The sequence below is a fragment of the Urocitellus parryii genome, chromosome 2 (assembly GCF_045843805.1).
Source record: "Urocitellus parryii isolate mUroPar1 chromosome 2, mUroPar1.hap1, whole genome shotgun sequence".
NCBI classification, from domain to species: Eukaryota; Metazoa; Chordata; class Mammalia; order Rodentia; family Sciuridae; genus Urocitellus; species Urocitellus parryii.
In genome coordinates, this window is record NC_135532.1 from 102,327,422 (window position 1) to 102,347,584 (window position 20,163).

Genomic DNA, 20,163 nt, shown 5'->3' on the forward strand with positions numbered 1-20,163 from the left:
ACCTAGGAAGAAGACGGCTGGGGACTTGAAGGGGACGCGGTTAATTAAGGTGGTGGCCTGGAGCTGCCCAGGACTGGGGCAGAAGTTGGCCCGGAGATTTAAAGGCTGGAGCGCCGATGCTTTTAAAGCGACCGGGGCGAATTCCCATTCGGCGCCCACCTCCAAGCCAGCTGCCCCGCGCTGCGGGTGGGCTCTGGGTAAGTGGGGGAGGCAGCGGTTTGGGGCCCGGCGGGTGGCCTGGCCTGCGCACCCTGCTGGGCCCTGGGGACTCGGCGCGGGTGGGCCGGACCCTATCTCGGCGTGCGTCTGCGGGGGCCGGGGTGCTCGCGGGGGCGACAGGGACTCGGCTCGGTGGCCGGGCTCCCCCGGCGCCCGCGGTGGCGCTCTATTTTTAGCAGGCGCTGTTGCAATATAAGGAATGCGCGGCGCGCCAGGCGCTCCGGGCGCGCGAGGGCTGCGCGGTCGCTTTAAGGAGGCGCCGGGGCGGGGACGGCCGGGGCGGCCGGCGGGCTGGCTGGCGGGGAGCCGTCAGTCCAGCTGCCGCGGGGCCCGGCGGGCGCGGCGCTGCCTCCTCCCGGGCACGATCGTGGAGGAGGCGGCCTGCGGGCCAGAGGCGAGCGTGGCCGGAGCGCGCGGTGAGTGGCCGGCAGCCGGGAAGGGGAGGGGGCCCGGCGCGCCGCCCCCAGGCCGGGCGGGCGCTTTGTTCCGGGGCGGGAGGTGTGGCCGCCCCCCGGCTCCGCAGAGCTCTCCACGCGCGGGCTGCGTCCTGGGACTGGCTGTGCGTGGCCTTTTGCCCTCGTCGCGGGCTGCCGCGTAACGGTGTGCGATTGAGAGATCGGTCCGCCACCAAGACCCCAGAGGGGAGGGCCTGCTCGCGGCTCGGGGACCCTTCCACGGTAATTACCCTGGGGTTCCTCGGAGGGGAGGTGGGCTGCGGGACCAGGTCGGAGCGCGGGGGGGGGGGGGGGCTCTTTCCTCCTTTAAAATGGCCTTAATGGGGGCCAGGGATCCTCCCGGAGAGTTGTCAGATTCATCTGAATTATAAAAAAGCAGCCTGCTGTATAAACAACTCTTAACTGTGCCTGGATTTGGGGAGGTGGGGCTCTGGTCACAACTGAGGCCTGGGCTCATGCATAGAACTGATGCAGCAGGGTCCCCACGGTGTGTCAGGCATGGTGCCAGCTCCTCCCCCGCCAGAAAGAGTGACACCCCAGAGTGGTTTGTGTTGGGCTCTGGGAAGCCCAGGGGTGTGGGAGCCCACTCCAATATGGGAGGTCAGGGAAGGCCTCCTGGAGGAGGTGATGCCTGGCAGCAGCGGGGGCCCTGGACACCCAGTTAGATCCTAGATGCACAATGGCCCCTGCTGAAGTGTAGTCTGGAGAGGGGAACAAAGACCTCTTCACCCGGGGGTTTGATCAGAGCTTCAGGACTCATGCTCTCTCCTGGACCAGTTCAGAGAGGGTGACTGATGAGACTTGCAGTTGTAGCCTCCAACCTAGCTGCAGGAGTAAGCAGATCAGACCTAAAAGCCTGGGAAGACCCCAGTAATAACCGCAGGACTAACAAGGATGAAGCACTTGAGGTGGACTTGCTCATCATTTGCCAGTGCACCTCCAGAAAGATTTTATGATTATCCTTGTATGCAAATGGTGAAATTGGGCCTCAAAAGAATCAACAACTTGCCCAAGATCATATCTAAGCCCATGCTTTTGGCCATGTGTCTGTTCTGGCCCCTGTTGTGAAAGTCTGGCTGTGAGGGGCTCAGATGCTCTTGGTGCAGCCTATGTTATGCATTTAGAATACAGCATTCTCTGCAGACTCACACTGGTGGGTTCAAGTGTGAGGTAGTGGTTGTGTGTATTATTAATAACTGACACGTGTCAGGGCTCAGCCGTGAACAAAGCACTTTCATAGAGACAGATCTTAGAGTTTCTTCTGCTTCTTTTCGCCGGGAAGAAACTTGAGCTGCTAACATTTTATAAACCTCCCCAATTTCCTGTAAATCGCGTGTCCCTGCTGACTGGGGCTGAAAATGTTTCAGGCCATGGTTTTCACCCGTGGGTCTGTTCACACTGCCCAGCAGCCAGTTAACATCTCTGTCTGTGGTTTGTGGTGTAGTTTGGCCTTTCTCTGCCAAGGGTGGGAGGCATGGGCTTTGGTGTTCTGGGGGCTTCAAGGTCTGCCAACCTCTTTGGGGGAGGGGGAGGGGGAGGGTGTTGAGTAAGCCCAATGCGCTGGTGGAAACTACCCCCTTTCCCCTGATGTGACCTTGTCATTTCCTAATGCAGAGGGGAGGTGGTCAAGGCCCCCTGGGGAGGCAGCTTACTGCTTTTCAGAGTAGTTACCTTTGTTCCTGCATAAAGCAGATTCTGTTTTCCAATTCTCATGTTTTCAGCTATATATAAGACATTTTTGTGACAGGTGTAACTTTTATATTAGTATTGACTCTAGTCACAGGTATTTTACACTTTCTTATTAAGGGACAAGTCAGCTACCCCCTGGGGTTGGTTTCTGAGCTCCAGTGGTCATCTGGAACAGGAGGGACTGCTGGCTCTGATAAATTGAGCTTCTGGGGTGACTGGTCCTAACATCAGTCAGAATCACATATTGACCAGGCTTCTGTGTCTAGTGAGTTCTCAGGGAAATATGACCTCTGGTCTGTGGTTTTTTTACCTGGCTTAATCATTATAATTTATTCTACCAATGAAATGCCCTAAACAGAATGTGCCTCCCTGAAAGTGATAGCAGACATATCTGCTCGGGAGCACTCTGTAGTTTGTATAAGCCATACTCATGTGAACCAAGTGGGAACAGGTTCTTGTGCAGAGCTGGAATGTTCTCAAGTGTCCAGAGGGCATGCATGAGTTCCAGAGGCTCAAGACCTGCCAGGCCTGAGCAGGTATGAACCAGCTATGAGGTAGTCAGTCACCTTTGTCTGGACATGGGAAAATCTAAGGAAGGATCTGGGTGAGTTCCCTGTGACCTGGGGCATCTGGCAGGTACCCATTGTCTGGGGACTGAGCAGAGAATTAAGCTTGGAGAGGAATTATTTTGGTAAACTCTCTGAGGTCTTGCCCTCATCATCTTTGACACTGCCTCCGGGCTTTGTATCCTGAATCAGTGGGGATGCTTTTGGCTGCAAGTAGCAGAACGAAAACAGCAGTAGATTAAACAGACCTCCGATCACCCAAACATGCTCTCAGCTCTTGTGAGGTCACTGTGTACTTGTGGCAAGTTCTTGCACGGTACAGGTAGCCATGAAAGCTGAGGGTCTGGAGTTCAGAGTTACAGTTTTAGAATCACTGCCTTTTTAAGATGTTAATGAGAGGTTCAGAAAAAAAAATTGTTTGATGTGCAGAGTTGGGTGGATAATTCAGGGGATTCATGGAACTTTGAAAATGAGCCCTTCATCCATGTTGCCCACCCCTCATCTAAACCATGCTGCTTCAATAGTGTTTACTGAAGACCTGCTTAATAAGCCAGCCAGGCCAGCATATCATCCAGGGCAGACTGGGAGGGCAGAGGTGGTGTCAGAGGTACAGAAAGTAGTGACTTTACTGTTACCCAGCCTGCGGTAAAGTCAGTGAGCTCCGCGGTCTGACTTCACAAGGCCTCACTGATGTGGTGGGGGATGAGGGAAGGCTGGGTTGTGCTCCTGGGCACCTGCCCTGTAATCCATGGTGCCCATCTCTTGTTCTCCAGGGAGCATTCCTGCCACATGTGATGAAGTTGGTTTGATCTATTCCCAGAGGGCCCCCAGCCCTCCTTGGCCTGGCCCCACCACGGGGCCTTATGCAGCCAGTGTGTTCCCAGGCTGCTCTCTGCAGCCATTGCTCTTGTGGGAGTCATGAAGCGGCCATGTGAATGTAGCTTCTTAATGTCCCTAATATTAATGTCCTTTCCTATTCTTGGCAGCTTCACAAGATGGGGGCCTGCTGATGGCCAGATGGCCAAATGACAATGTGGGTCATCACCAGTTGCTGAGTTGACATTCTGGGGCTCAGAAGGGCATATTCTCTGTCTAGAGAGCCGGGCAGCAGGCTTTTCCATGGATGAAGCATCACAATTTTAATACGAGTTGTTCCACTAGTGAGATCGCGGGCAGTGCCAAGACAAGGATGGATTCGGCTGTGCCACATGAAATAGTGGAGCCCAGGGGGTGGGATGGAGAGTTGGAGCTCTGCGCTCCACTCCTGGTCCTCTGTGACTATCTACAGGGCTTGGGTGGGGCCTGCGCTGTGCTTCAAGGGCCCAGGCTCCATCTGTGACTTCTCTGCCTGGCCCTCAGGGTTGTCAGGGGGATTAGATGCAATACACAGATGAAATATGCTGAGAGATGAGAAAGGACCTGCGGATGCCGAGCATTATCAGTGTTCAGGCAACCTCAGATAACAGAACCCTGCGCCCGACAGGGCCCCAGAGCATGTTTAGTCTAGATTCATACCCAGCAGAGCACATTTCTCATCGTGAGGGGGAGATGGTTCTGTGGGACACAGACAGCCTCTTCCATCCTAATGGTTACATACTTGTTTATATGCATTGTAAAAAAGCATCACATCAAACCCGTTTCCAAATGAATATTTTACTCACATTAAGGCTGAAGATTATAAATTGAAAGCATGCTTTTTTTTTTAAAGTATAGTGATTTTAAGGTAGGGATTAATAATAGTAGTAGACAAATATGGCCAGAGTGGGAAAGTGACCCTCTGAGCCAAGACTAGGGAATTGTCGACAGCTACCAAGGATGGGGCTTTGTCTGTGAGTGGACCCTTTTAGAGATGAGGCTCCTGCTGCCCTTCAAATCAGTCCACTCCCCTTAGGGCCCGTTCATCCTTAGAAAGCCGTTTCCTTTCTCCCCTTAACCTGTTCCATACAAACCTTCCACAGTCTTGCTTTTCTCCACCATGAGCAGTTTTACTTTCTCAGCTTCTCCAATGGCATGGTTTGAAGACAGCTTCTTTGTATCACTGCTTCTCTTCCTCCCTCTCTCCTTCCCTCCCTTCCCTCCAGACATCCCTATGTTTTTCCTTCAACAAAGACTTGTGGGCCTTCCCTGTGCTGTACTCTTCCTACTCACTAGCTCTAAGCCTCACAACAGTCAGCCTTTCACAGATTTGGATACTGAGGCTCAGGGAGTTAGGTGGGGCCCCACAGTTTGTCACCTGAGAGAAACTGAGGCAGAAAGGAGTCTGACTGGGTTATGTTCTAAAGCACATGCCCCTTCTACTACGCCTGTTGTCCCCAGGACTGGAGGCACAGTCCTTTCTCTGCTGGCACTGAGGGTGTGACTATATATAATCAGTGGTACCATCAGCCCAGGGCCCCTGAGGAGAGGGGGCTGTGCATAAAGTGAGGCAGCAGAGGTCATGGAGGGTGTAGCCCTGGACAAGGCAGAGAGAGTCGGCAGTCATCTCCCCCAACTCTCACTAACCCTATATTCAACTGTGAACCCCTAAATCACTTGTGTACTTTATTTTAATTTTTTTTTTCTGGTAGGGGGATTGAATCCAGGGGCACTCTACCACCAGTCCTTTTTTTTTTTTTTTTTTTTTTTTTTTGGAGTCAGGGTCTCATTAAATTGCCCTGGCTGGTTTCAAACCTACTATCCTCCTGCCTCAGACAGGCAAGCGTCACTGTACCCGGCCTTTTTTTTTTTTTTTTTTTTAATTTTGAAAAGTAAAAAAGGAAACATCATGCACCTATTACCCAGAATGAGCAGCTGTGACCATCTTGTCTGCACTTGACCGTTCACAAGGTAGGGCAGGACTTAGAACAGATCCCTCATCAATTTTCCTGACTGGTTTGGGCCCATCCTGAGCCTGTGGGAGGGTTTGGGAGCCTCATCCTGAGTTTCCATGTCCTGGCTCTCTCTTGACTTCAGGTGGCCAGCTAATCCACTGGAAATGCCAGCTGGGCCTCCATCAAGGATGTTCATAGATGCTCCTTTTGTTACCTCTGACCACACAGAGGAATGAGATGAATATGCACTTTTGGCTTTGACCTTCTTCAAAGATGCTCATCCACCGTCACAAACACCTGCCTTGGCTGTTGTGGGTTGCAGAGCACAGTTTAGTCACAGCTGCCCCAATTGAGCTGTAATGTAGAGGGAAGGTGGCAGGTGTTCTTGGGAAAGACAGAGAAGACACAATTCTATTTTTATGACTGACAATGACTTGTTCAGCAGCCTGTCTCAGACAATCTTTAACAAAATACTTTTTGTATTGTAAAGTATAGAACTACTTTAGAGGAAGGGGACTAAGTCCACAGGGCACTTTCAAATCCCCAGGGTGACCTTTTCCAGATCTCCCTTAGGAACAGACCCCAGGTGCCCAGTACTGGGTCCTCCTCTCTGCAAAGTGGGAGTGAGGTGGCATAGTTGGCTCCCTATGAGAACAGGCCATGTCTCCTCCCCCAGCTGCGCTCAGCCTTCTCCTCCCCACCCTGGGTACACTCTGGAGGCTGGTGTGATCCCATTTGCACACAGCTTGAGCTGGAGTTAGAACAGCGAGCAGAGCTCTGCTTTTTAAAGCTGCGCAGTGAAGATCTGGACTTTTCTGGAAAGGCCTTCCTCACCAATCAGAATCCTTTTCCAGCAAGTCACAACGGGGGAGCCAAGAATTGAGCTAGTTTCTGAATACACGTTGGAGACCCAAGGTGGCCCCCAAGTCCTGTTTATTAAGTGGGGAGGATGAGGTGAAGCGCTTTCAGTCCCTGAGTTGTCAGCAAGGAATCACACCTCGGAGTCCTTCTCCCTCTAATGGAGATACTGCCAAAGTCAGCAAGGGTGGAAGGCGAAACCTCAGAAGGACCCTCTCTGCTGGGGCACGTCCCACTATAGAAGTGTCATCGATGAAAGCAGTTAAAGCCATGTTAAAACCAGGTCCTACTTAATTATACAGAAATATTCATGCGTGTCGTCCTTACAGGCCCATTTTTCTAAGGAAAGTTGGGGTTTACAGAGAACCTGCTGTAAGTACTGTGTGTTAGTCTGTCCCCAGGGTTCCAGCTACTGAATGCAAAGTACTGACAGGCACATGGACCTGTGTGGAGATTGCTAGAAGTGTGGTGGAGTTTGGAAGGGCCACTCACCCCTGCAGGAGCTGGTCATTTGGGGGAGGGGTTGGGGACGGGTTCTTGCCTCCTCAAAGCATATTCATTTCAAAAGCAAGATTAACTTTAATTCCATTTAGTATTTTTTTTATCCCTTGTTATCTCTTAGAGTTTCAACATACTTTCTGGAAAATTCCCTCTTTTGAGATAACCCACAATTCACCTCTTCATGTTTTCACTGGAAACAGAGACCCTGAGGAGCAGATAGAGGCAAACGCATCTTTCTCAGCCAGCACCATTCCCTCACGAGTCAGGCCCAGAAGCCCAAAATAGCCTCTCTCATGTTCTTCTTTCAATGCCTGCTTTATTGTAACCGGAGATGAGGGAAGAAGGGTGGAGATGCTGTCCCAAAGCCTCAGGGGGCACATATATGAAAAAGACCTCATGGGAGATGTCTCCTCAGCCTTCCCTGCTCTTGGGTTGAGATTCCTGGCAGAGCTGAAGGGCTCACCTGGGCCCCTCTCCCCTCCAGGGAGTCAGGCTCTCCAAGGCCCTGCCCTGTTGGTGCCCTCAGCATCCAAGGCCAGCAGCCTCAGCTTTCATGTCCACCTCCACTCACTGACCCCCCAGCCCCACCCAACCTCAGTGGACAGCAGCCTGAGTCCACTTCTCTGGGGCTGGGTGGGTGTTTCCTGCATGTTTGAGATTTTATGGAGGAAATCAAAATAAAGAAACAAAGCCTTTGTTTTATTTCTGGACTCCAACTGGGGATGGCTGGAGGGATGGAAAGGGACAGCAGGAGCTGGTCACTTGGCATGTCAACAAAATAGCCATTCTAATAGAGCATTTCACAGGGACTTTTCTATTTAGGGTTGGTGTGGGCGAGTAGGAAAGATGGACGGAGGGCTGAGATCCAGGAGGGCTGAGATCCATCTGCGTGGGGAAGAAGAGGGTGGGGTAGCCTTTGCCCCAAGCAGAGTCTGTGGCAGAGCTTAATATCCAGGCAAGGGCCTGGGACCTCCCAGGTAGGCCACAGAGTTGGGGTGCCCTAGGCACTCTCCATCCTCCCTTCCTGGGGGGACCCCCCTACTGCAGTTTCTGCTCCACTCCCTGTTTATATGAATCATCTTGAGGGAGTCCCCTACCTCCATACCCAGCGAGGGGAATGTCACCACTGTCCTCTGTGTCCCTTTCTTCTCTAGTCAGGTTATGTTTCTACATGTGTAGAAATGGGGGAGACGCACTTCCCAATATTTCCTAATCTTCCCAAAGGATTCTCTCATTGGAGAACTTCTCCAAGGGTATCATGTGTTTTTGTTTGAAAATTGCCCAAGTATCAGTGAAATCCCTGTTTGATTCTCCACCCTGTTGTATATCACAGACTTTCTCCAAGGGCTTAAAAGAAAGAGGGTGTGCTGTGGCTCAGAACAGGGCAGAAGTTAAAATCCAGTGTCAGAAATCCTCCCTTTGTTTGATCAAGCCCAGCAAATTTCTCCCTGGCTGTCTCTCTCCTCAAACTTACTTTCCTGCCATTTTCCAGGGACCAAGTTTCCTGGACGCCTAGCCCCAGACCTTCTGAAAACTCCAAATTTCCATGACTTTTGATTGCAGAGGAATGATGACCATCTATTCTGAACGAGGCTATGAACTTTTTACCTTTTCTTTTTCTTTTTCTTTTCTTTTTTTTAATCTGGAAAGGGTCATTAAAGAGTTTGTCTAAACAAGAATTATGCACCCTGGAATTACAGTAAGAACCAAAAACTAGAAGTGTGGAATGGTTGTAGTCATTATTACCAGCCAGATCAGATTCTTAAGTCAGGCCTTCAAACTCAGATGTTAATTTTTTTTTCGTGCTTTCCTCTTTTTTTTTTTTTTTTTTTTTTAAAGAGAGAGTGAGAGGGGGGGGAGAGAGAGAGAGAGAGAGAGAGAGAGAGAGAGAGAATTTTTAATATTTTTTTTTTTTTTTTTTTAGTTCTCGGCGGACACAACATCTTTGTTGTTATGTGGTGCTGAGGATAGAACCCGGGCCGCACGCATGCCAGGCGAGCGCGCTACCGCTGAGCCACATCTCCAGCCCCACCTCTTAGAACATTTTGCAGAGTAGCTGTCAGGATTTGAGATGATGTAGATCAACAAATATTTGTTGAGCACCTCTGTGGCCAGCTCGTGCTGGGTACTGACAATCTACTAAGACACATTACATCATAAACAACTAAGCATTAAGTACCAGCATGCAGAGTACTGTCAAGGCAAACAACTAGGTGCTTACGGAGAACATAACAGTAATCTCTCCGAGTCTGCAGTGGGGATCAGGGAAGCGTATGTAAGGTGCTTAGCATGCGGTCCGGGCTTAGGAAACAGGCATTATAAATATCAATCTGGGTCACAGGACTCAGCCTGAATCCTCATGCCACTGGTTGCTGCTACCACCCACCAACAGTTTTGCAGACAGGTGTTTAATTGGCCTGAGATTATGCAGCTAGCACAGGGGCAGACAATTTTTAGCTGTGACTTTTAATGAAAGCGCTGCATGTAGAGAGCAGGGGGTGGGTGCTTGGCCCCCGCAGCTGGTACAGATGTCTGGGTGAGCCCTGCCTTTGGGAATGGAGCAGCCTGTCAGCTCTGTGCTCCTTCCACGCTATCGCTGCCAGGCCTGGCCAGCCGGGTTTGGAGGGCAAAGAAACACAGCAGCCCTTTAGTGCTTGGAGGGCCGAGGTGTGGAAGGTGGCCTCCTGCCTTTCCAGCTAAGCGGGCTTAGAATCCTGGGTCCGGAGGGCCCTGCCTCCAGTCCTGGCTGGACCCTGAGCACCGGGCAGCCGTTCCTTCTCCTGTCCTGCTCTCTAGGCCTTCGCAGAGGAAAATCCCACACCTCCCCGGCCTGCTCATTGCCATGCCCAACTCGTTCTCAGGAAGTTTCTCTTTTATTTGGCCCCAGTCCGGCTCTCTGCAGTCGGGTTACTCTTTAAAAAATGGAGATTGGATCACCTCACCCCACCTCAGGGAAAAGCCTGGACGGTTTCTTTTGATAAGCAGAAAAAAAAGTTCAGGTTCTCCGTTAATGGTGTTTAGTATTTTGAATATGAATGATGAGAGCCAATCCCAGCAATGATTCCTTTTTGGAGTGCCTTTGGACCCTTCACCACCCTGGGTCTGACACACTCCTGCGCAGGCTGTGCCCTCCCCCTGGAGAACACTCCTCTGGAAATTTTCCTCCGGCCTGAATAACCCCTGCTGCTGCTCCTCAGGGTCACTTCCACTTCCTTTCATCTCAGCCTCTTTGCAGCCAAAGCCAGGCCAGGCCAAGGCAGCCAGAGAAGGTCTTCTGCCTGGGAACAGCCACCCCACTGGATATGTGCCGCTCAAAAAGGGCCAAGGTGGCAGCTAGTGACCCGGGCTGGGGCCACCATGAGGGGTGGGGATGATTTGTTTGCTTTGTACCATGTGTAAAACTTTTAAATTGGTGGTTAGTATTTTAAAATCTGGTCTACACATAACTCAAATTTATGGACACTTTTTAAAAAATTTAAACTGGTAGCTCTGTTGCAGATAGTCTGTGGTTGCTGTGGTTAACTGTGTAGGGCCCTCAGGGGGCCCAGAGACAGAGAGGACAAGGTCCAGCCCTCAGCCTCCTGTCCCAGTCTAGCTGATGAAGCATCCCCAGCTCCTGGATGTGAGGGGAAGTGGAAAGGGGCACTTTCCAAGAAGAGGTGAATGGCTCTGAGGCCAGCCAGAGGATGTATACTCATGGCCTTGGACAAACCTCAGAATTCTCTGTCCTTCAGGGTTCTGGGGGCTAACAGGGTCTTCTTGGCAAGGTGTAGGTGAATTGTCAAGAGGAGTCATGGCTGTCACCTGGCACCTGTGGAAGGAGACTCCAGGAGGTAGCAGAAGGCCCAGAGGAAGCAAGACTTCTGGGGCTCAGTTCAAAACATCCTGGGGAAACTGAGGCAGCTCCCTATGATGGGTGGTTTCTAGGCAATGTCAGCAGAGAGCACTCACTGGTGGACTGTGCCTACAGATGCCCGTGCCCTATCAGGGTCTGGAGCCTGGTCACTGAGTACCATCCTTGGAGACACAGCTGGGAATCAGCAGGAGCAGAGACTGCACAGAGGGTGGGAGGAGCTTCAGGCACCCTTGGGTGAGCTTTCCAGGAGCACCCATGAGAAGCAACAGTGCTGGAGTGGTGGGGGACTGTGCTGGTGGAGGGGGTCCAGGCCAAGGGCAGACACCAGCCACTGAGTGGGTGAGCCTCAGAGTTGCTGAACTTTGACCTTGAATTTTAAGTAAAGGGCTGAAGTAAACTGAGAAAGGAAGAGAGAGTCAGGGCAGAAAAGTGGATGGGAAGATGCCGTTGAAGCAGGGTTGTACAGGGTTGAACCTGAGCAGCCCAAGACGGGGCCGTGCCAGAGGGGTCAAAACAGGGAGAGGCAGGACCTCAGCCCTCTGGCTGCAGGAGTGCAGGGCCCTCAGAGTGGGCAAGCCCAGGGTGTGTGGAGCCAGCTGTCCCTGTACGGTGACTGCTAGCATGACCTTCTCGGTCACAAGCAGATTCCTGTGGAAGGCTGCAGAGGTTCTCCTTAGCTGCAGGTGCAGCTGACCCAACACTAGGAAAATATTAATAGGCCTCCAGGGACTGAGATTTAAAAATAAAGCCACTTACCCCTCTCTTGCCTCAGCTGCCACCCAATAAAACCATGAACCCGAGGGCAGCCTCCCCTCACAGAGCCCACGCTCCACAGGACAGGAGACCCTTTCTCACCCCTAGATTGAGATCCCTCCCTGTCCTCCGCGAGTCACAGGGACACCGTGGGGGCAGGGGTGGAACTAGAGGCTGTGCTTAGTGTAGGGATGCAAAGATGAAGATCCCGAGTTTTCAGGAAGCCAACAGTGACCTCCTCCCCTGCCACCTGCCAACCCCCCCATCACCTCTGCTGTCCACACGTCCACACCCCACACTCAGTTGCAGTACCCATCGCCTTCTTGTTTTTTAACAGCCCTGATTCATATTTTGAGGCTTCTCTTCCTCATGTGGACACACTTGTCCTATTGTTTACCTGGATAATACCTATTTGGCCTCCAAGACTGCATTCTGGCATTATCTCTACTATGAGGGCTTCCTCAATACCCCCAGACCAGGCAAGATGTCCCCCCACTCTTGGGCTCCCACATTACTTAGCCCTCTGTCTGTCACCTCTCTCTGCCTCCTCTTTACACTGTGAGCCCCCCTAAGGGCTGAGCTGGGCTCAGACTCCTTCATCCTGGTATCCCCTATTCTAGGATCCAGCACACAGCAGGTGCTCTGGGGCACTGACTGGGGTGTCGGTCCACAGGGTGAATGGGTGTGTGTCTGGAGAGGAGAGTGGCTTCCATTGATTCCTCTACCTCTCCTGGTTCATTCCTTTGGGTCAGGTAAAACCGGGCCCATCCTACGTCCTGTAACCTGTCGGCCTTTTTCTCTTTTTTAAGAATATACCCCACAAGCCGCAGGGCATAGAGAGGGCTGGGTTTCTCAGTGCAGAACACTTTTGGATTTTTGGAGACAGTGGGTTTAATGTTGGGTTCTCTAGCAGTTTGGTATCTTTCCTGTACTCTGAATCAAGGAAGCATCCCCTGGGTACTTGGGGACATATAAAAGAAGGCATGGATCCTGTCTCTGCAAAACTTAATTCTCATCTGTCATTCAGTCAACAAGCACCTGGGGACTTGCTGTCCTAGGGTGTTGCTGTAGAGATCAGCACCAGGCTGAGACATGGGAGCTGCCTTCCAGGGCAGATTGAGAGCTGAAGCCAGGTCACAGTTGGCAGGAGAGCCTTCCAGGGAGAGAGATGCTGGGTTACGTTGAGCTGTTCCCTGTGGGACAGTCTGAAGGGAGCTCCAGAAATTCAGGGAGGGCTTTGGAGCAGCAGGGCTTCCTGCAGGAGAGACTTGGGATGGATTTTGAAGGATGCTGATGTTGGATCAAGCAAATAAATATCCCCTTTCATCCCACCATGAGACAGATGCTGCTGCTGCCCCACTTGTAAGAAGGTAAGCCACCTGCCTGAGTTTCCAGGCTGTCTCATCCCACAGCTCAAGCTCCAGGTGAAGGACCAGCCCACAGCTGGGCAGGGAACAGCTCATGTGTGGACCACCAGGGGATGGGCTGCAGTAGGGACCAGCACAGTGGGAGGGTCCCCCATGGAGGTGCTAGAAAATGAGTTCTCGGAGCAGCCTGGTGCCCACAGCTTCCGTTCTGATCCTCATTGCAGGGGACCGCAGCAGACCTTGTCCCAGTCAGGATCTGGGGTGGCAGGGTGTCTGTTCACTGTGATGAGTGTCTGCCCTGGGTGCCCCCTAGTTCCTGACCTGTCCTTGGTTGCCTCCTTCACTCTGATGCCAGCTCCCTGGCTCACTGCTGACCTCTCTATGGCACTCCTGGACCTGCCACCTGTACCCTGGCCTGGCTCCACACACAGGTGTCCACCACCCTGCCAGCCGTGGGAGGTCACCTAGCATTAACAGGCTGGCTGTAGCTCTGGAACCACACCGGGTGGTTTCAGATCCTGTTGCTGCCACTTTCTAGCTGGGCAACCTTAGAAAAGGTATTTCACTTCTCTGTGTTCCAGTTTCTTCAGCTGTGAGGTGGGGCTAATCCAAGCCCCTACCTGATAGGGCTGAGGGGAGTTAATGAAGTGTCTTCCAGCAGCACCAGACGCAGGTCTCCTGGCTGTTTTACCATGATCTCTGGTGGAAGAGGCCTGGAATCCAGGGTGATGTCTGCCATGGCTCTGGGGATGGGGAGGGGCTGTACCCATGCCCCACACTTGCCATCTAGAGGCCCTGTTTAAGGTCTTTTGCAGCAGGAGATAACATACCTGGCTGGCTGGGTGGTTGTCTTAAGAACAAAGTGAGCCGAAAGCCCAGGGGGCTTCCTGGAGGAGTTGGGTGGTCTAATGACAGGGTTGGGCTGGAATCAGCCAAGATATGAAACAAAAGGGCTGGGGCAAAGTCTTGCAGAGGGCAGAGTGAACCATTAAGGGATGCCAAGTGGCCTGGGCCCCTGGAGGGTCAAACGCCATTTATGCACCACCCGCAGGTCAGTGACTCTGGGGAAGCTGCCCATTTCTGGGAATTGTGCAGAAGGGAGGGGCAGCTCCTGGAATGCACAACCATTTCCTCCACATGGGTTGGGTTACTCCCCCCAATGTGTCCTCATCCCCTAGAGCTGGGCACACCCAGACATCATAAAGATGAGATTAGCTTCCCAGGACTGATTTAGCTCCATGTGAACTCACTCTGTCTGCCTTATATATCTAGAAAACTTGCAGCTCAGCTAATGAGGTTAAGGGGGCAATCTTTAAAATAATTAGTATTGAAATAGGCAAAAGAGCAATGATTACCAAACCGTGAAATCAGCAGCATGTTTGGGAGAAGCGGTGGGTTGTCCACTGCCCGAACCTCTAGCAAATCTGTGGTCCTGTAGTCAGGGCCAGGGAAGCAGCCGCAGGATGCAGGATGCCCTACAGGGTCCTGACTCACCCTGACAGTTAAAGCACAGCTGTGGGATGATGCAAACAAATAGACGATTAATTGACAGAAGACTTGGAGACCGTGTGGCGTGGCAGTGCGAAGCATGATCGTTGGTGTCTGAGCGTCCACAGCAGAGGTCCACTACACAGTGGCAGTTGTTGGTTGCTGTGCAACTTCTCCAGGGCACCACTGGCTCTGGTCAGGGCTGTATGATGCTGCTTTGCAGCTAGGCCTGGGATGTGGCCAGGCAGCCCATGCGCCCTTCAATGGCCTCTGTAGATGAAGCCATTTTTTTTTCCCACATGTACAGCTCACCTGGAGCCACAGACACAGTGGGAAACAAGCTCTGTAGAAGCCCTAGAACCTGGGAACTTGGGAAGAAACAGATTTGGAGAGGAATTCTAGCTAGTGGGCACTGCTATCTTGGAGGATTTCTGGGGCCCACTGATGTCCAAGGTATTTATACCTGTTAATGTGTTAGATCCTGCCATAGTGTACGTGTTGTATAGGTGGTGATGGGTGGGGCCGGGAAGTGGACTAAATCACCAGAACCTGCCAGGTCAGAAGGGAGAGGAATAGTTGTGATATTAGAGTCATATGGTCCCTGGGTGGGGGGCAGGGAGGGTTATAAGTCCAAGGACATTGTGGCTCTTCCCTGGCTTGCTTCAACGAATTTGCCTATCAGTGCAAATATGTCCTTGCTGAGTGACCCTCTGAGTTATTGTCACTGGGGCCTTGCACATTCTTGGGACTCTGTTTTATACAGGAGGACACTAAGGCTCCAGATAGTTAAAAGCCTTGTCCCAGACCATACAGGGAGCCCATGCCAGAGCCGTGAGTAGAACACAGGCTGCCTGGCTACAGAGAGAAGGCTGTGACAGACCCCCAGGCTGCCACACTGAGAGCCCCTGGAACTTTGCACACGACTGTTCCCAGGAGGTTCCAGACCCACCCGCCACAATTTGAAAATTGCTTCATGAAGAGCCCATGTTGGGGTCACCAGGCCACCCAGCCACCCACTTCCTAGGGGTGTGCACCAGCCCCTTTCAGAAGGATGGACATCATTGTCCGGCCCTTTGGCAGGCATGAGGGAGAGCTGGGTGGTAGAAGGCTACATTGGGGCAGGGTCAAGTGGTCTATCTATGCATAGACACAGAACCTTCCTTAGTTTGAACCCTACTCAGGGTCATGAGAGTCAAGGGACAAGAAGACGTGACTCTTGTCCTCACAGAGCTTACCACCTGCTTGGAGAGGTGACTCCCCTAATTGAGAAACAACTGTAGATCACGCAAGATGATGCCAATTATGGGTAAAGAAAGTGAAAAAACAGGCAACTCCTGGGTGCTGTGGTGAACCCCAGCATCTCAGGAGGCTGGGGCAGGAGGGTCACATGTTCAAACCAACCTCAGCAACTTAATGAGGCCCTAAGCAACTCATGAGACCTTTCCTGAAAATAAAAAATAAAAAAGGGCTGATGTAGCTCAGTGTTAAAGAGCCCCAGAACAAATAAAATAAAATAAAATAAATATAAAAAACAGCTTACTTGTCAGTTTAAAGATGCCTGAGGTTTTCATGTACATGTTATTAAAATTGTTGAGGAAGCGATGTTGCCTTTTAGGAAGAAGTTTCCAGTATGAGCAATGGTTCAGGTTGCTGGTGCAGCCTGTAGACTGGGTGGGGCCCTGGGAGTAGTTGGTTGCCACGGGAACCAGCTCAGCCGCCTCCACTGCCAAGTGGCTGCTGTTCCAAAAGTTGGTTTCTGCATGGAGGGGGCTGCCTGGAACCTCAGAGCCATTTCCCATGGAAACAATGCTCTAGATGATGGGTGACGTGCCCACAGAGGCCTATTTAATCTGGCACTGAGAGCTGAGATGCCAGTGTGGCTTCTAATGGAGGAGGAGGAAGAGGAGGAGGGTGACAATCATGGAGCCTCAGAGCAGAAGAACCATGAGCCAGAGAGAGAGGGGCGGGGGGAATGCTGCTTGTCTTCTGAGATCAAAGGGAAAAAAGTAAGAGAGGAAATAACTGAGCACCTTCTCTGAGCTGAGCATATTCCATACATTTCTATTTCATGCTCAGAGCAATTCTGCAAAGTGTGATTCTCTAACCAAGCCCTCTTTATAAGTAAGATTCTGAGGCCATGAAAGGAACTTGCCCAAGGTTATTCAACTGGCCAGTAGGAGAGTACCCGGCACAGCAAATTAGTGGGGAAACTTTGAGAAGAACCCAGGTCTACCACTTTCCTACCTCAGAGGGGCCCATCCATGGTCCCCAAAGTGAAGATCCAGCATTCTAGAATGATCTCCAAGGTGCCTTCTCGCTGAGAGGACTGGAAAAGAGAGGGAAATTGCGAATGTAAGCACTTTGCTTCTTAACCACTGACTGACTTTTTATCCCGCAGTGACTTCAGTCATAGCCTATTAGTGGCTTTTTAAAAATTCTCTGTGCCACGTGAGATCAACTTATTCTGTAGGAGAGGGATGCCTGCCTCTTGCCATCTTGGCCATACTTCCTATTTACAAAAACATCATTTGGTCAGAGGGTTTTTCTGGGTGGAAAGACATGCCCATCAGGAGAGGATTCAGCCTAGAGCCTTCGTGAATTGGGGTGTTCTCTGGACTCATTCTCCCTCTTTGGCAATGCTTTCTTTCCTTCTGAGCTTGTACTTGTTCCAGAAGGGTCCTATCTATGGCATTGGCCTGACCTCTTAGAGTCAGTCCTACTCCCTGGCTGAGAGTTGCCCCTTAGCCCTCTGCATGGTAAGGGCCAGCTCTGGATGGTAGGTCATCTGGCGGCTGTTCAGAAATACCAGTGTCCAGCACATTCCCGCCCTATGCCAGTGCTGTGCCAGGTGCTGGGGACAGAGAGGAGCAAGATGCAGCCCCTGTCCTTGTGTGCATAGGAACATGTACAGGATCCAAAGTGTGATGGTGGCCTCTGTGCCAGGAACCACAGGGCTCAAAGTGCAAGGTGGTATCTCCCTTGGGAGGTGACTCTGGGCTTGGGCCTGACCCAAGAAGGAGTGTGTGCCCTCCCAGGTGGCTGGGTATATGTGGAGTGTGCTCTGTGACCACAGGGAACCCTGGGAGGACCCAAAGCTGGTTGGGGGTGAGAGGAGAGTATGAAGGGCTGTGGCACCGGTGTGGCTGGAGAGGCTAGCCTTAAATGACAAGGTGACAGGACTCAGACGTCCAGTGAAGGAGCCTGGACTTGACTTATCAGCTGTAGGCTGCACTAGAAGGGTTTGCAGCACAAAGGACCCAGCCTGGTGTGTGTCAACCACAGAGTTCCTCTTCCAAAAGTCCCAAGTGGGACAGTAACCCCATGACATGGTTCCCTGTGCCCTGTGGGGTTCAACCCCTGAGTGTAGGGTGCTGTGAGAAGGAGGGTGCCCTCAGCTGCCCATGTCCTGCCAGCTGTCTTGGCAAGCAGAGGGCATTTTTTGAGCAAGTCCCCAGGTGATTCTGCTGTGGGTGGTCCGAGCTCTGTCTCAGAGGTTAAGTTCATGGCCTCTCATATTTACTAGTGTGTTATCTTGTTTTCCTTCAAGAAGAAAATCAACAGAAATGATTTTACTTCCCCATACCTTCCCACCCACTTAGTACACTGTGGCTGCCAGCAGAGAATGGAAGCTTTTGGAAATCACCCCTAACACCAGCAGACACGTTTCAGCCCTGGCCCTGGGTCATGGTGCACCCCAGGCGAGAACTACCACGGTTCATGAGAGGTGGTGAGGAGCTACTCTGAGACGGAGAGGAGGGAGGGAGCTGGCCCTTCCTGTCCTCTCACTGTTTCTGCCACCCTCTGCCTCCCCTCTGGCCCCTATGGACCACCACTGATGTCGTGGATTAGCCATGAGAGAGCTCCGTTAATTGAAGCCACAGCTCATCTCCATCTTTGTAGCAAGATGCAGGAATCAGATTCTGGGGCTGCAGCCAGTGCTGATCCCATCCTGACCCAAAGGAGCTAAATAAAATGAGAGAGAACTGAAATTTTTCAGGTGGCTTGGACATTTTACTATTGTCAAAGTTTTCCAAGGGGGATTAGCTCCAGGACACCCCAAGGACACCAAAATCCTCAGATGCTCAAGTACCTTATATAAAATGAGACAGTATTGCATATAATACATCTTCCCATCTCTATATTACCTACATGCCTAATACACAATAAATGCCACAACAATTGTATTGTTCAGGGAAAAATGATAAAGAAAAAAGTCTGTAAATGTTCAGCATAAATGTAATTTTTAAAATATTTTCAATCCACAGTTGGTTCACTCTGAATGCAGACTCATGGATGAGTAGGTATGACTGTGCATACCTGTTATAGAAAATTGAAACAGAGAGGAAATCAAAGGACCCTGCAGGGAGACAACCTTCTAAACCTCTCAAAGCCAAATTCACCCCTGGATGTATAGATAGATTCATTGGCGGGTACCTTCCTAGAAGTGGGATTATATGTATTTGCTACTTTGCAGCCTAGCTTCCCCGCCCCCCACCGCTATACATACTACAACATTTTTTATATCATCCTTTTTAATTATTCCATTAGATAGACAAACTTCTTTAATTCTCTTCTCCAACATTTAAGTCATTTCCATTCCCCTCCCCCATTCCCAACATCTTTGTACACGTCCCTGATTATCTCCTTAGAATAAATTCTCATATGCTTACAGCTGTGGGAGAGGGTACATCCATTTTCAGTTCTGATATGTTTATGCAAGTGTCTCCCTCGCCCAGGCCTGAGGGTATCAAAGTGCATACTTCCCTTATACTGGGGGAAATCCTAAATGTCAACATCAGGCTTCAGTGACTGCAAAGGATTCCACAACCACTCTGGCCTGTAACCCCATGCAAATCAGGACGGCCACAGAACCCACATATGTGTCTAACACCCTTTCTGACACAACCTAGAATTGAAGACTCTTTTAGAGATGAAAATAGAAATAAGGAGCACCCAAGCCAGCCCTATAATCTAATAGATAAGGAAACTGTGGTTCAGAGAGATCAGAATCCTCTCCCAAGTAGGGGTGTCATGCAGGAGCCCCCGTCCCTTGTCCTCTGGGCCACGTTGCCTCCCTCCCATAAGACACACACAGTGGCTTTCCCCTTCCAACTTGCACGGGAACTTTCCCCTTTGCTTCTTCTGGAAGGTGGGGTGGAGCTTTCTTTCCCACTGTTAACACCCAGTTTTCATGCTACCAAGGAGGCCCCAACAGGAGGACGCAGCTCCTCCCTGGCAGGGTCCACAGTGAGCAGCGAACACTCCTAATTGTTCTTCAGGTGACACCTCCCTACCAGTGCTGGCAGCCTCCTCTTCCTGGAGACTGTTGCTCCTGTCACTGTGACACTTGCTGGTTTCCCTCCTGTTTTTTGGATTGCACTTCCTTTCCATGATCTCTGCCTGTCTCTCTTCCTTGACACTATTTCCAAAGGTTACTCTTAACTCCTCTGCAGTCACCTCTTCACATCAGTCCTTATCTGTGAAGGGGCCAGGTTGCCTCCTCCTCCTCCTCCTCCTCCTCCTCCTCCTCCTCCTCCTCCTCCTCCTCCTTCTTGCGTCTTGCTGTATTGCTCAGGCTCATCTCAAACTTTTGCATTCAAG

The 20,163-nt window shown here is 51.3% G+C and overlaps 1 protein-coding gene across 6 annotated transcripts in view; it reads left to right on the forward strand.

The window, feature by feature from the left end:
- Nucleotides 1–508: 508 nt before the first annotated feature.
- Mras (muscle RAS oncogene homolog) overlaps nt 509–20,163 on the forward strand; it is a 50,479-nt gene continuing 30,824 nt past the window's right edge. For 3 of the 6 annotated variants that reach the window (XR_003300437.2, XM_026385007.2, XM_026385006.2), the window contains exon 1: nt 509–635. The gene's annotated coding sequence lies outside the window, so the exon portion shown is untranslated. Of the gene's footprint in view, nt 636–753; nt 897–14,995; nt 15,016–20,163 lie in introns of those variants that run through there. The other 3 variants (XM_026385003.2, XM_026385005.2, XM_026385004.2) reach the window with 3 other exon arrangements.